The following is a 14,966-nucleotide window of genomic DNA, read 5'->3' on the forward strand; positions in this document are numbered from 1 at the left end:
ATCTTAACAGTCACTAAATTCATCCAATGCCTTGGGGGGGAAAGTCTTTATTGTGACATTATCAATAATCAGCCATCTACCCTCTTCTAAACAACCCACAATGAGACAGGAAAAATAACATTTTTTTTTTACTTTTGGATAACAGCTACTAGTTCAATTTGTATCTCTTGTGTGTATGTGTGTGTGTGTGTGTGTGTGTGTGTTTCTACCTCACTCACCAATCAAAATTAAATTTATTCCTTTGTAGCATGCACATATTGCACTTGGTTCTGACCCTGTAGACAAATAAAATAAACAATACTTCTTCCACTTTAAATAATCCTGTTACACAATCATCTGTGCTCTATTCTTCTGATTTTTAGAGATCCAAAAAGTCCTATCAATTAAACAGTTTCTTGAACACCTTTTACTCTCTCCACTTTCCCCCTCAGAATGTGCTCCAGAATTTCACTATTCTCTAAAAACAGTAACTCTCAGGACTGCACACAGAAATCCAGATGTTTCCATCATGAGAGATTAAAATGAAAATGTCAATTATATTTTAATATTGTTTGTCCCTTTATCAATTCAAATATCACATTAAAATTTAAATAACTACCCTTAACCTTATGCCTTTCTAAATCATATCCAATATCACAATTTTGTTTTGTTCTGTTTTGGTTGCTTTGACATATTTCTTACTAATAATAAGTCTAATGGCAACCCAAATTTCTTGTTTTACATGCAATTGACTATCTAGGTAAATACTACTTTGTGTGTATCCAGACTGATTTATTAAATAAGCAATTTCTCTTCCTTGGCTCTAACTCTTAGCAGATTTGCATAAAGTACAACATATCTAACCAGTTGTTAGTAGAGCTCACTTCTGACCTCAGAAAGTAATTGTGAAAGAAAATAATAGTTTGAGTGATTTGGGATGTCATAGCTAACAAACAGCACAAAGGAAATTGGTTCATTGATGATAAAAGGATTAGTATTAATGAAGGCAGTACATGTAGTTAGAGAAAAAAGAACTGACTCTGGGGTCAGAGTAGACTAGTTAAGATACCATTCCACATATTTACTATCTATGTGATCTTGAGCAAGTCACTTCATCTCTCTTAGCCTCAGTTTTCCCCTTAGTAAAAAAGAGTAGAATATAGCTAAATGGCCTCTGATGTTATTACCAACTCTAGATTAATAAAACTATGACTTTACTTCATTGTATATCTACTGAAACCAAAATTTCTTCTTGTCAAACTTAGTACATTCTTTAAGGTGAGCACTCTCAGGCCTATTCTTTCAGTCCTTTGCCATGATTTTGAGGTTATGTTTTTGACTCAATTCTCTCTACATATTTTTACATCTAATTTTCAGGGGAATTAATTTGTATATCTACATCATTCTCTTCTTTTTTTCAAATTTACATTTTCTTTATTTACACATCGCTAAAATAGTCTTGTTGAAAGATTATATATATATAATCCCTCCCCCCCCACAAAAATAAAAAAAAATCTCATGAGAAATAAAGTGAAAGAAAGAGGAAAACAATACATTTCAGTTTGTGTTCCATCCACTCTGTCTCAGGTGGATCATACTCTTTATCATAATTCCATCAGAGAAATTACTTCCATATTTTTACACCAGTTGCTGTTGCTGATTGTAATTCTCCCATCCATTCCTCCATTTATTATATTTTCTCTCTCCTTTCACTCTGTCCTTCTTCAAAAATGATCTGTGGAGTAGCCAAGTGGTGCAGCAGATAGAGCACTGGCCCTGGGGTCAAGAAGTCCCAAGCCTACATACCACCCCAGAGATCCAGCAACCACCCAGCCCCTTGGTCCTGGACAGGCCACCCAATCCCTGACCTTGCAAAAAATAAAAAAAGAAATGTGTTATATCTCACTATCTCTCCCATGATCTACCTTCTCCTCTATCACCTAAATGCTTCCTCCCCTCCCCGTCCCCTTTCTCCAAACCCTTTCTCTCTCCTTTTTCTTCTAGATTTCTATACTCTATTCTTTATGTATGTTGCTTCTTCTCTGAGTCATTTCCCATGACAATGAAGGCTCCTCCATTCCCCCTCACCTTCCCCATTCCATTATGTTGCAAAAGATATTTCTTGACTCTTTTACATGAAATAAATGTCTATCCCAACTTTCCTTTGCCTTTCTATCAGTACATTTCCTTTTCACCCATTGAGTCCATTTTTAAAATATATTTAACTTTCAAATTCAGCTCCCTCCTGTGTTGTGTCTATATAATGCTCCTTCTAACTCCTCTAATAAATGAGAAGGTTAATATGAATATTATCAGTATCATCTTCTCATGCAGTAATACACTCAGTTTGCCATGAATAAATCCCTCACAATTTACCCTTCTTGTTTACCCACTCTATCCTTCACCTGAGTTCTATATGGTAGGTCAAACTTTCTGTTCAATTCTGACTGTTTAAACAAAAACATTTGAAATTCCCCTGTTTCATTTGAAGTATATTTTTCCTTTGGAAGAGAATGTTCAGTTTTTCTAGGTAGTTGATTTTCAGATGCATTCCAAGCTCTTTTGCCTTTGGGAATATAATATTCCAAGCCCTAGGAGCCTTTAATGAGCATTCTGCTAATACCTGTGTGATGCTGACTGTAGCTCCATGATATTTGAATTGTTTCATTGTGGCTGCTTTGACTTGGGAGCTCTGGAATTGGGTATAATATTACTTGGGGTTACTTTTTTGGATCTCTTTCAGGAGGAGATCTGTGGATCCACTCAATTTCTACTTTACCCTTTGCTTCTAGAATATTAGGGCAATTTTCCTGTAGAAATTCTTTAAAAATGAAGTCAAGGCTCTTTTCCTGATCATGACTTTCAGGTAGCCCAAAACTTTTTAAAATTGTCTCTTTAGATCTGTTTCCCAGATCAGTTGTTTTTTCACTGAGATATTTCACATTTTCGTCTAGTTTTTCATTCCTTTGGTATTGTGATGTTTTCCCTTCATTCCTTGCAAAGTCATCAGCTTCCATTAGCTCCATTCTATATTTGAAGGAGTTGTTTTCCTCAGAGAGCTTTCTTATCCCTTTTTCCAGCTGGGCAATTCTGCTTTTTAAGACATTCTTCACCTCATTAACTTTATGGACTGCTTTATCCACTTGATCTAAACTATTTTTTAACATGCAATTTTCTTCAGGACTTTTTTGGATCTCTTTCACCAAACTGTGGACTTGGTAAGTTTTTCCTGCATCTCTCTTACTTCTCTTCACAAATTTTCCCCTACCTTCCATACTTGATTTTCAAAATCTTTTTTTTTTTTTGAGCTCTGTCACAGACTAAGCTGCCTATATTTCTTGGAAGTTTTGAATACAGAAGCTTGACTTATTCATCTTCTGAGTTTGTGGATCTGAGGATCCTCCATGGGACCAAAGTAATTGTCTATAGTGTAGTTACATTTTTGTTTTCTGTTTGCTCATTTTTCCAGATTTTGCCCTGGTTTTGAGGTGCTTTCTGAGCTTTTGAGTATTATTGGGACACCCCCATGAGGACTTCAATTCCTTCAAAGTCTTATGGGAGACTGACTAATCTCCTGGCCTATGTTTTGATCTGTGGATGACAACAAGCACACTCTTCTTCCCTGAAGATTTGAGGAATGTCCCTACTCTATGGCAAAGGAGGGCCCAGAGTGGGACTAGGGTCTGAATATAGACAAAGCACCATAGTCCTGTCTCAGAACAGAAAACAGTCTCCCCCCACCCATTTACATTTCATGGGTTCAGTGCTCTGGGAGCAGCTGCTGGGTGGCTCCCTGCTGGTAGACTCTGTGCACCTGCTTCTGTTTCCTGGGATCTGGGCTGCACTGATGGCCTTGGCTGCTCTGAGGACCATGCTGTCTCCCATTTACTCTGGCAGAGGTTTACCTGCTGATCTTTTAAGTTTTGCTTGTTGCTCCCTGGTCTGGCAGGTCAGGAAACTGCTTATGCTGCCAGGAGCTGGCATTCCCAGGGACCCTGGCACCCTGTGGACTGTTCCTGGAAAGCTGGAACTTCTTTGCTCCAGTGCATAGATTTTGACCATACAGCTGCCCACTCCTTAGGCTAGAGAATTACCTCACTGGATCTATCTGTGGGTTTTGTCTCTCAAAAAATTAGTTTGAGTCATAATTTTAAAGTTTTTAAAATATTTTGAAGAGAGCTCCTAAGAAAGGCTGTTATCATGTAGCCATCTTGGCTTCCCCCCTCTCCAACCTGAACACTTTTGACAAAAGTTTTAGATTCTGGTTACTATTCTTCTCTTGGGATAAGCTCCACTCACCATCCAAAAATTCACATAATTCTCTTCTTACATGATTTTTTCCCTCTCAGAAAATTATTTCCTTCTGTGTTGTTAATTTCATATTTTGAAAATGCGTCCTTTATTCTATATTGACTTACTGTGCAGAATTTTAGATCATTGGATCCTATTTTTATCTGAACTTTTAAAGATATTCTCCAAAATTGCAGAGAATGTATTAGATTAAGAATAACTTACTTCTCTATTACAAAGGTCTATGAGGGAGTAATAGTTTTGCCTATAATTTACATCTAGGCCCTACTTCCTATGTAAAGGGAATCAACTCTAGAGTAAGCATATTCAATTTCTTCACAGAATGACACATCCGGTGACTGCTTTTTCTCCTCCACCAAACTATTTCCACTGTCTTATAATCAGCATTCTATTTAAGTGACATGACCTTAACTGTCTCATTACTGAGAGAGGGCATACATTTCCCAACATGGATAAAAATATTTTTTTTTCTGTCAGTGTCATATCTGAGTGAGATGATTAATGAAAACTTCTAATACTTTAGATGATTCATTTCCTTTGGCAGTTATTTAAGGCACTGAAGTTTGTTGATTTCCTTATTTTAAATAACTATGTTCTTATATATTTTAATGATTAATTTCAACAAAGATGCTGCAAATCTCATTTTTGTGGGAAAGAAGAACTAAAACATAATTGCTATGTTTTATTTGGGTATTACAATTATTATTGTTTTTAACAAATGCCAATGCATAGAACTCAATATTCAATGCCAAATTATATTATACAGAAATGATATAGATCTCTGGATGGAGGAAAAGCAAACAAACAAACAAACAAAGTTCTATTAGCTTTTGAGAGATTTGGTCCATGTTTATTCAGATTTTTTTTCTTTTATGCACATTAGAAATGTCCATAGATAGAGATCCTTCTTTTGTTCTAGTTCTTTTCTCATTACAATTTACTGAAAAGTAATTTTTCTCAGTAGTTTTGTTTTCTATCCCTTATCGAATTCCCCTACTTCCTCCCTCTCTATTTGATTTCTTCTTTCTAGTCTTCAAGATGTAAGGTTTTAAATTAAACAAATTTTTATCAAGACTTTTTCCTCATGACAACTTATTTTTTTCTTTCTCCTTGCCCCTATTTGCTATTGCATGGTCTCTAAAGTAGGCAGCAGGATTAGAATTGCTACTCCCTGAAATCTGTCATCATAATTTTATATTATCAAGGATTCTCCAAAATGTTTTTCATTCTTACTTATTTAATAAACATATTATCACCCGTAAATTTTGCTTTTTAATATATCTCTTTTTTGTGTGTTTTGTAAGGACGTCATCTGTACCTGAATGGATAAAGTACACAGATAGCAGGAAACTGTGGATGATTACTAGAACTCGAAGGTAGTTAAACATTTATTTCCACTATGAGTTTTAAACTCCTCTGAACCAAGTCTTCCAGAGGAACTGCTCATAAGGAACAGAAGAGACTAATTTGTCCTTTATCTCTGTTCCAGTATTCATTCTCAAACAAGGGCTAATGTTATGAAATGGTCAAACCTGAGGCAACAGGAAAGACCAAACCATGGTAGGTATATACACATTCCACAATAGGAGTACTTTACTTTGATAACTAAATTAAATTTCTCTTTTAACATTTAGGTTGCTGAAACAGTAACTGAATAATATTCTTATAGACCCCAAAGAGTTCACATGAGCTTTTAATATGCTGCTTTTCTATGTTCAATTATTTAAATGGCCCTCCTATGTTTATTTTTTTCTTATTGAAGAATTCATGACTTCCAAAGCTCTCTAGAAACAAAATAATTTTTGTCAGATTTATTATTTTCCATGAATTTCATAGATTATATGTGGAAAAGTTCTAGGTACATGACCAAAAAAAAGCATTTATTGAAATTTCAAGTGAGATAATGGGATTTGAATCTGGAGTTACTATTTCTTAAAACTCCCTATTTCAAGGGGGTAAATGATTGGCACAATGAAGAGAATCCTGTACTTCAGATACTTACAAGCTGTATGAAATTTAGTGAACCACTTAATCCTATTTGTCCCAATTTCCCCACCTGTAAAATGAACTGGAGAATAAAATGGCAAACCACTATCAACAAAATCCTCAAAAAGATGTCATGAAGAGTCAGACAAAATTGAATCAAATAAATAAAAACAAAACTTGCTTTAAGGTAAAGGTCAACAATTATTAGGAACCTCAGATTCCTTTTCTCCAAGATGAATGATTTAGAGTATGTTAAATCCATCTTAAATCTATGATTCCAGAAGACTAAATTATATATTAAAATAAACTTTTCCATATTTTTAAAAATATGAATTCTCGAAAGGTCTCTTGAATATCTTAATTATAAGTATACAGAAGTATAAATGAAACACTGAGGAATATTATCAACTTTTGTAATAATTGCATAAAGTAACTTTTTAAGATTTGTGAAATCCTTAACAAATATGGATTTGGTTAATACAACAAACTCACTCTGATGGGTATTGCATTTCATTTCATTTTGGATATAGGAAAATTGCAATCCATTAAATTGTTCATGACAAAAAACTTTGGAGGGAGTATAGTAATGCATACCTCTACTGACTTAAGCTATTGCATTATTTTCATTAAATTATACTGCCTCTCACTGTGGATTCTACAAACCTCATATATTTATTTTCCTTTTCTTATACTTAACTCTAATGGAATTGACTCCACTGTACTCCACTAAGCACTTACTTTGCAGTCACATATTTTAAATTCAGTTAAACAAGTGCCAATGTGATAACTCCAGATGGAAATTAAGAGAAAGAAAGCTAGGAGAGGTCAACATCAGTGAACTTTTGGAGGAACGATGTCCATAATGGAGCAATTCACTCAAATGTTATTATGATAGCAACTTGGCCAAAAAAGGAAAAAAGAAGATAAGAAGTACTTCTTTCACCAACAAATGTGCACACACATACACACACACACACACACACACACACACACACACACACACATTGACACAAACACATTGCTAGTTATCACTTAGATAAGATGGATATTATGAATTGTGTAATACACTCATATGATCATCTAAATTTCAGAATTAATCTGCCAGTAAAAATATAGTTATATTCTTAATTTTCTTCATAACAAATATGGAAATGTGCAAAGTTAATGGAATATGAAATCATAAATCAGGTTGTAAATTCTACCATTTTGGGCAAACAGTAGGTTAAGTAGCCTTTTGTTTAAGAAGGGAAAGCATTGATTTACATTAGCAAATGAAGGAACAAGAATATTTGGAAGAACATTACCTGTAAAATTGGATGCAAGCAGTTTAGATCAAAAATATCTTTTATTTCTATTTTTATTTTTGTTTGGGGGTAAAATGAGTTTAAGCATCAGATTTTCACATGGAAGTCCTCTGTCTTTTCTTCCAGCTACTAAAAATAAAAATTAAATTAGATCATAGAGCAAATATAATTTAAAATGTATTTAAAAAAAATCTAATTTTTTAATGCTTACTATGGACTGCAGTCAATTTTGTGAATATTGTTCATATTCATATTGCTGTGAAGTAAAAATTTTTATAGTCCAAATCAGCATGATCAGTTGTATTACATTGAAAATTTATTCACATATATAGAAGATTTAGAAAACTTAGAAAAATCTGTTGAGCACATCCTCTAGTATTTTCGTTCCCATTTCAAATCATACTTGAAGGTTGGGCTAACATATGGTGGCCATTATTGCTATCCTCTAATCCATGAGTGGCTTTTATTCTGAAAAGGGTCATTTGGATATTTATTATTTCATTCGTGAGTCATACAAAATTATCAACTTAAAATTTAGCCTACTATGTTTGGTCTAACAATTAATTCACCCCTTAAAAATTCCTAGATTTATTGAATTTTCAGACCCTCCTTTATTTACCATGGCAGCACCATACCAAAATATCTTGTGGACCTTATGGCCCTAAGGCAGGACATTGTTTATCCTGCTCTAAGTTTCAGTAATCACTCCAAGGGGCTCAGAGTAAATTCCCTCTCCAACCAAATGACTATTCTTTAAAATCAATTATTCAACATAAATTAAGGTTTAAGTGCAGGGTATTTTTCTAATGCATAGAGTAAGAAGAGTTGCCATAAAATAATCCCCTGCTGTAAAACTGATGCCATACTCTTCCAACAATTAATTAATAATCCAAGGGAAAATGGGTCCAAATTTTGAGTATATGTACAAAGAGAATTTTTCACAGCTCTTGGAAGCCATCTAGTTGAATTTCTCAAGATGCTCTACTTAGGTACTGCAAAACTATAGATAGGTTGGATACTTTTACAATCTAAAACATATCAGGGTATCTAGTTTGTCCTTGGATATTAATGAAAATTTGCCTCTTGTCACTATTTTCCTAGTTTGCTTTTAGGTTACCAGTAAGATATCCAAATATTCCAAACCTCTAAAGTGCAAAGGACAGTCTGAGGAGAGAAAACTGGACTGCTCTCCTCAAATGATATTCCCTTTGTGATGTTCTCTCCTATAAGTTGGCTGTTGCATGAAGATTCTGTTCCAAAGTGGATTAAATTTTTAGAGTAAACCTTCCTTGTTCATTTTTTTTTCAATCCTGTCCAACTCTTCATGACCTTAATGTTTTTTTTTTTGGCAAAGCTACTGGGATGGTTTGACATTTCCTTCTGCAGTTTATTTTAAAACACAAGGAAAATAAGACAAACAAGGTAAAATGACTTCTCCAAAGTACTATCTGAAGACATATTTGAATCCATTTATTCCTGACTGTAGGCCTTTTACTCTATTCACTGTGCCAACAAGTTGCCAAGTTGCTCATAGGGTGAAATAAAGAATAATTTAGCTTTTGGTCTATTATGAACTGATTGATTCAGTTTCACCATTTTAAAAATTTTACTAGTTACTCTAAGAGGATGGTGATTGATATATTTTCTAAATCTCACATCTTTATATCTAGATTTGAAAATGTTTTGGGAATCAGTGAAGAAAACAAAACATAAAGGAGAAATGCAGTGCAACTCCCATAACACTTTCAATAAAGGTTTAAGAAAACTACAAAGTGAGTGAAGCATCTTTCCGTGACCAAATCGCAATTGTAATAAAAAGGAAAACTAGGAGAGTGGGTACAATGGAACAATATACCATACTATTCCTTGGAATATGAACCAGAAATATGTGAGTTTCTCACAGAGAGAAGACATATGAACTCAGTCTCATATATTTCAAAGAGGAAGTTGTGTAAGGTCATCCAGAATGATCATTCTTTAACTTGCAACAATAGTGCTAGAATTCACAAGGAGAATTAAGAATATATTCTCATTGTTTTAGATAGGGCAGGGCAACATGCCTGAAACTTTCTCCTGGTGCTCATATAGTTAGACTTGGGTCCATATCAGTAGTATATGATACCACAGATGGAATGAGATAATGGATTGAGACCTCAGTGCTCTGAAGAGTCAGTTGCTCAATGACTGAAACCTTACTACCTGAAAGCTCTCAGATTACTTTTGGTTAACAATAGATGAATATAGCAGCCTGGTTATTCAGTTTTCAGAATACAGTATAGATATACCAATGAGACTCTTTAAAACATTTGACAACTATTCTTCAATTGTAAAATAGGGCTAGACAAGCTTATTATCAGCTTTTTAAATCTTTTATCTAGTTGACGTCACTGAGTTCAAATACTTTCTTGAAAGTTAAGAAGAAACATAATCAGATATGAGCATCATCAGATATGAGCATCATCAGATAATATAAGAGCTGGAAAAATGTCTCCAGCTCCTAAACTTAAGTTATCCATACAATCCTTAAAGAATACAGCACTAAAGTACTTAAAGAACATAGAGATAAGACAGAAGATAAAACTGATCATGATTATAGAAACCCAGTACTGTCAAGTGATGTGATTGATCCTAAGCTACAAAATTCTCAAACTCTTCAATGTCTGAGGAGAAAGATGGAGGAAATGATTAAATAAAACAACTGAACTAATAATAAAGTATTATATTCATAGTGTTATATAAAACAGAAACTCAGAATAGAAAAGTAACTCCAAAATTATACAAATAAAACTTTAAATAAAACTTGGTTATAAATTAAATTAGAATTTCTAGAAGGAATGAAGTCAGAGTTCAAAGCACATTTGCCTTTTCTTTCCTTTACAGTTCTCTACAACATCACCATTTCCTTACCTGCTTTAATCATTGAATGGTCATTACCTCTGTTAAGATGAAACCTGTTAAGGAATTTAGCTTAAAAAGCTCCAGTCCTAGATCTCCCAGAGAATCCATGGAAATCTCCACTTTTCCTGATGTATATGTGGCCACTGGACCCAGATATATCTGGAAGAGAAAATGAGGCTGGTTACTTTTTCACAGACACTAAATAATTTTAATTTAAATATAATTCACTTGAATGTTATGACAACACATCCTTTATGCCATAATTTTCTTTAAGAAGAAAGAACAAACAAGTTCACTTCAATGACTTTAGATTTTCCTTTACTTATTACTAATCTTTCCCTAACATACTCTATTGCTCATCATTCCCTCTAACTTAGACAACTGGAGGAAGAAGGGATGAAAAATCTCAAGGGATAAATATAGGAAAGACTTTGAAATTATAAATTTCTCGTTTCAATCTCTTTGTTATTAGAGTTTTACAAGCAGTATCAGAATTAGATAGCATAAACAAAACAAAATATGTAGCTAGGATTAGCAGGGAAGTAGACGCATGGAGAATATCTTTATAGCAAGTTTTATTGATGTCTCATTCTCACAGTACATTAGAAATTGATGTCAACATTAATAAATAAAAGTCATTCTTCCATAAATAAATAGCAAAATGATATGTATATTCTGTTTCTTAAGGATGAAATACAAACTATCAACAGTAATACGCAAGTGTTCCAAATATTTAATAATTTAAGAAATGTAAATTAAAGCAGCTCTGAGATTAAATTCACACATTTCAAGTTGGAAAGATAAATGCTAGAGGAGATGAAAAGTTATGTGAATGAGATGATCAATATAAGATTTTATTTGAATGCATATGCATATTTAAACGTTTTGTTTTTAATTTTTAAAAATTGTCTAACAGAATAGCTTGTGGAAGATAGAGATAATCAATTGTTTGTTAAAAAAACTTATAAAACATAGACCAAGAAATATTCTAGCAGATCTATAGAAAGAATAATAATAATAATAATAATAAACAAGAATTGTAGTACATTCTAAACTGCAAAATGATTGATTTTGCCTAGATTAAACTAACAAGTTTTTTCCACTAATAAAAATAAATGTGGCCAAAATTAGAAGGAAAGCAAAAAGGTGGGAAACAATTTTGCACAACTAGAAATTCTGATAAAGGTCTCATTTATAAAATATATAGAGAATTGCAGCAAATTTATAAGGGTACAAATCATTCTGCAATTGATAAATGGTCAAAGGATATGAACAGACAATTTTCAAATGAACAAATTAAATCACTATATCTATCTATCTATAATCATAGGAAAAAATGCTTCAAATCATTGCTGATTAAAGAAATGCAAATTTTAAAAAAATGAGATAGCTCCTCACACCTATCAGATTGGCCAAGATAAGAAAAAGGGTAAATGATCAAAAAAGTATATAAAAAGGGAAAAGTCCTACATATTCCAAAATTTTCATAGTAGCTCTTTTTGTGGTGGTAAAGAATTTGAAATTGAGAGGATGTCCATCAATTGAGGAATGGCTAACCAGGTTACGGTACAAGAGTAGTATGGAATATTATTGTTCAATAAGAATCCATAAATGGTCAGATTCTAGAGAAGCATGGAATTACTTACAAGAATGAAGAGAGTAGAACCAAGAGAACAATGTATACATTAACAACTACTTTGTGAGATAATCAACCTTGACAGAATCAACTCCTCTCAGCAGTTCAGAGAGCTAGGATAACCATATTAGAATGGCTATGGACAATGCTATTCCCCATCCAGAGAAAGAAAAACAAAACAAAAAAAGCTTTCATAATCTGATGAACACTTTATTAAAAATTATCTCTTTCCCTTAATCCTAATTTATTTTACTGAAAATGATTAATTTGTAAACATATTTATCAAAAATATCCCTCCTCCATGAGGGAAGTGGAGTGGGAAGGGAGGGTGGAAGAAAATTTTGTAACTTAAAAATGTACATGCGTGTAAGGATGAAAAAATAAATAAGATACAATAAAATAAAATGGTAGAACTCAAAAATAATAATAATATAATGTTTTAAATGATTGAAAATACACTATATTCAATGTGATCACTCAGGTTAAAGTGATACTGCTTTTTTTATAAATCTTACAATAATTTGTGCCTTATTTACTGCCATGTTACTTTGAGTTCTTTAACATTTTTAAATAAGGATATATATTTGTTGATTAGTGAATAAATTTAACTTCTTATATTTTAAATTGGAAAACCAAAAGAAAATGGTGACATTGCTTTTTTTTAAAAAACAATTTACAGTACTAAATAAATTGGTTGTGATACTTTTAAACATCAACCCTAACCTGCTGAAATAAATAAAATATTTAATTTATTTTATTTATATTTATATCAGTCATATCACTATTGTAGCTATTAGCATAGACAAAGATGATTTAAGGATAGGACTAGGATTTTCCCTTTTTTTATTAACTCCAATGCTTAGCAGAGCATCTCACACATATTATCAATTAATAAATATTTGTTGATTGACTGATAATTAACTGTAAATTCAATTCTTTTTCTCCCTGAATAGAAGAATCTTGGTGAATATGATTTCCATCTTTTGTATGACTCAACTATTTGAATAAGCATTATACCAAGGTTTAAATTCTGAATAGGGTCATGGCAAAGCATATACATACTTACACATAATACAATGTGTAAAGAAATTTGATGCATTTATTTCCTACAAGCAATACACATTGAAATGAATCTATACCTGTCCATCCAGTAATGTTTGTAAATTTCTCCAGTAAATTTATCATGAATTTTCTGTCAACAAACTGGATAACTATTTTGTCTTCTATTTACACTACAAATTTAACAGTGAAGAATGTAGTAGGTTGTCTACCTATAACTTTTTGCTCTTTCCTCCTGATCAATCCAGCTGCATTTTGATCATATTGTTTTGATGACATCATTTACTCTGCTTCTTCTATCTTTGGTATGTATTATGTGTAAGTATCTATATGTATCCTGAATATGTCATTTGTTCTCTAAATTATATCCCCTTTTCAGGGATTATAGTCCCAGTTTTATGACTGGCAGTCATTTAAAATATCAGTTTAATATTGCTATTAAAAAAAAGCCTTAGTTCATGGAGAAATTTGGAGTCATTAAAGGTGCATAAGAATCTCAAAAGAAATATAATCTACTTTTTTCCTATTTAAGTTTGAGGAAAGAGAAAGTGAAAAAAGAATAGAGAAAAAGAGACAAAAAAGAGAAAGAATGTTGATAAACTTTTAAAGTTGTACATATATATGTATATATTTATATATACATATATCTAGATATTTATAGACCCAATATTTATATATTATTCTCTGAATTAGTTAGACTTGACATTTTAGAGTCATCTTTGACTTAATCATAGAGATTTCAGGCAATACAGAAGGAAGAGATGTTATATCTGAGGCCAGGTCTTCCTTATCACCTCAAAAGAAATTATTGGGGGGGGAGTATTTATTAATCACATCCTCTGTTTCATGCACTGAATAAAATGCTTTTCAAATTTTATCTTATAAAAACACTGAGCAGTGTTGTTATTTTTCCTGTTTTACAGATAAAGAATTGAAGTAGATAAATTAAGTGACTTGCCTAGATGCAAATTAAGTAAATATTTGTGACTGAATTTAAATTTGTATTCAGGAGTTTAGCAAAAGTTGAGAAAATACACCAAGAGAAGTAATAAAAGCAAAGACAGAAAGTGGGAATAGAAATAACTCCAAACAATACAATTCATAAAATAATGGAATAATAATTAAATAACAAAATAATAACAGAATAACTGAATAATACCAGATTAATAATCCTAATGGAAGACAAGCTTCCTGGATCAGCACTTGAAACATAGATCTCATGATTGTATTTCCTTTTTGCTATTATTCCTTTAGATGTCTAACAGCACAAATTCACATGAAAATCTTATCAGTTATCTTAGTAAATGGAGTTTTAATGCTTTGCCCTATAACAATACTCTTGAAAGAGAAAATGTGAAAACAAATTAGAGATGGTTTCCAGGATTGCCTCAACACTATCTACAACAGAAGAGATGGAGTTATGGGAAGAATACTGCTTAATCATTTCATTTCCACCATTGCACTTTTAAATAGCCAAATACAAAAGGAATATGGCAATTAATAAGAGTCTTCTAGGGGGTAGCTAGGTGGTGCAGTGGATAAAGCACCAGCCCTGGAGTCAGGAGTACCTGAATTCAAATCCGGTCTCAAACATTTAATAATTACCTAGCTGTGTGGCCTTGGGCAAGCCACTTAACCCTATTTGCCTTGCAAAAACCTAAAAAAAAGAGTCTTCTAGTTTGACAGCAGAATAAGAAGTCTTTTCTAAGTTCATCTCACACACCATCCATCAAAAAGCAAGAAATATGTCAATGAAAGTACAATGAAAATGTAATGCTACAATAGGATAAATA

This window comes from Macrotis lagotis, chromosome 6 (assembly GCF_037893015.1).
Source record: "Macrotis lagotis isolate mMagLag1 chromosome 6, bilby.v1.9.chrom.fasta, whole genome shotgun sequence".
In the NCBI taxonomy this organism is placed as follows: Eukaryota; Metazoa; Chordata; class Mammalia; order Peramelemorphia; family Peramelidae; genus Macrotis; species Macrotis lagotis.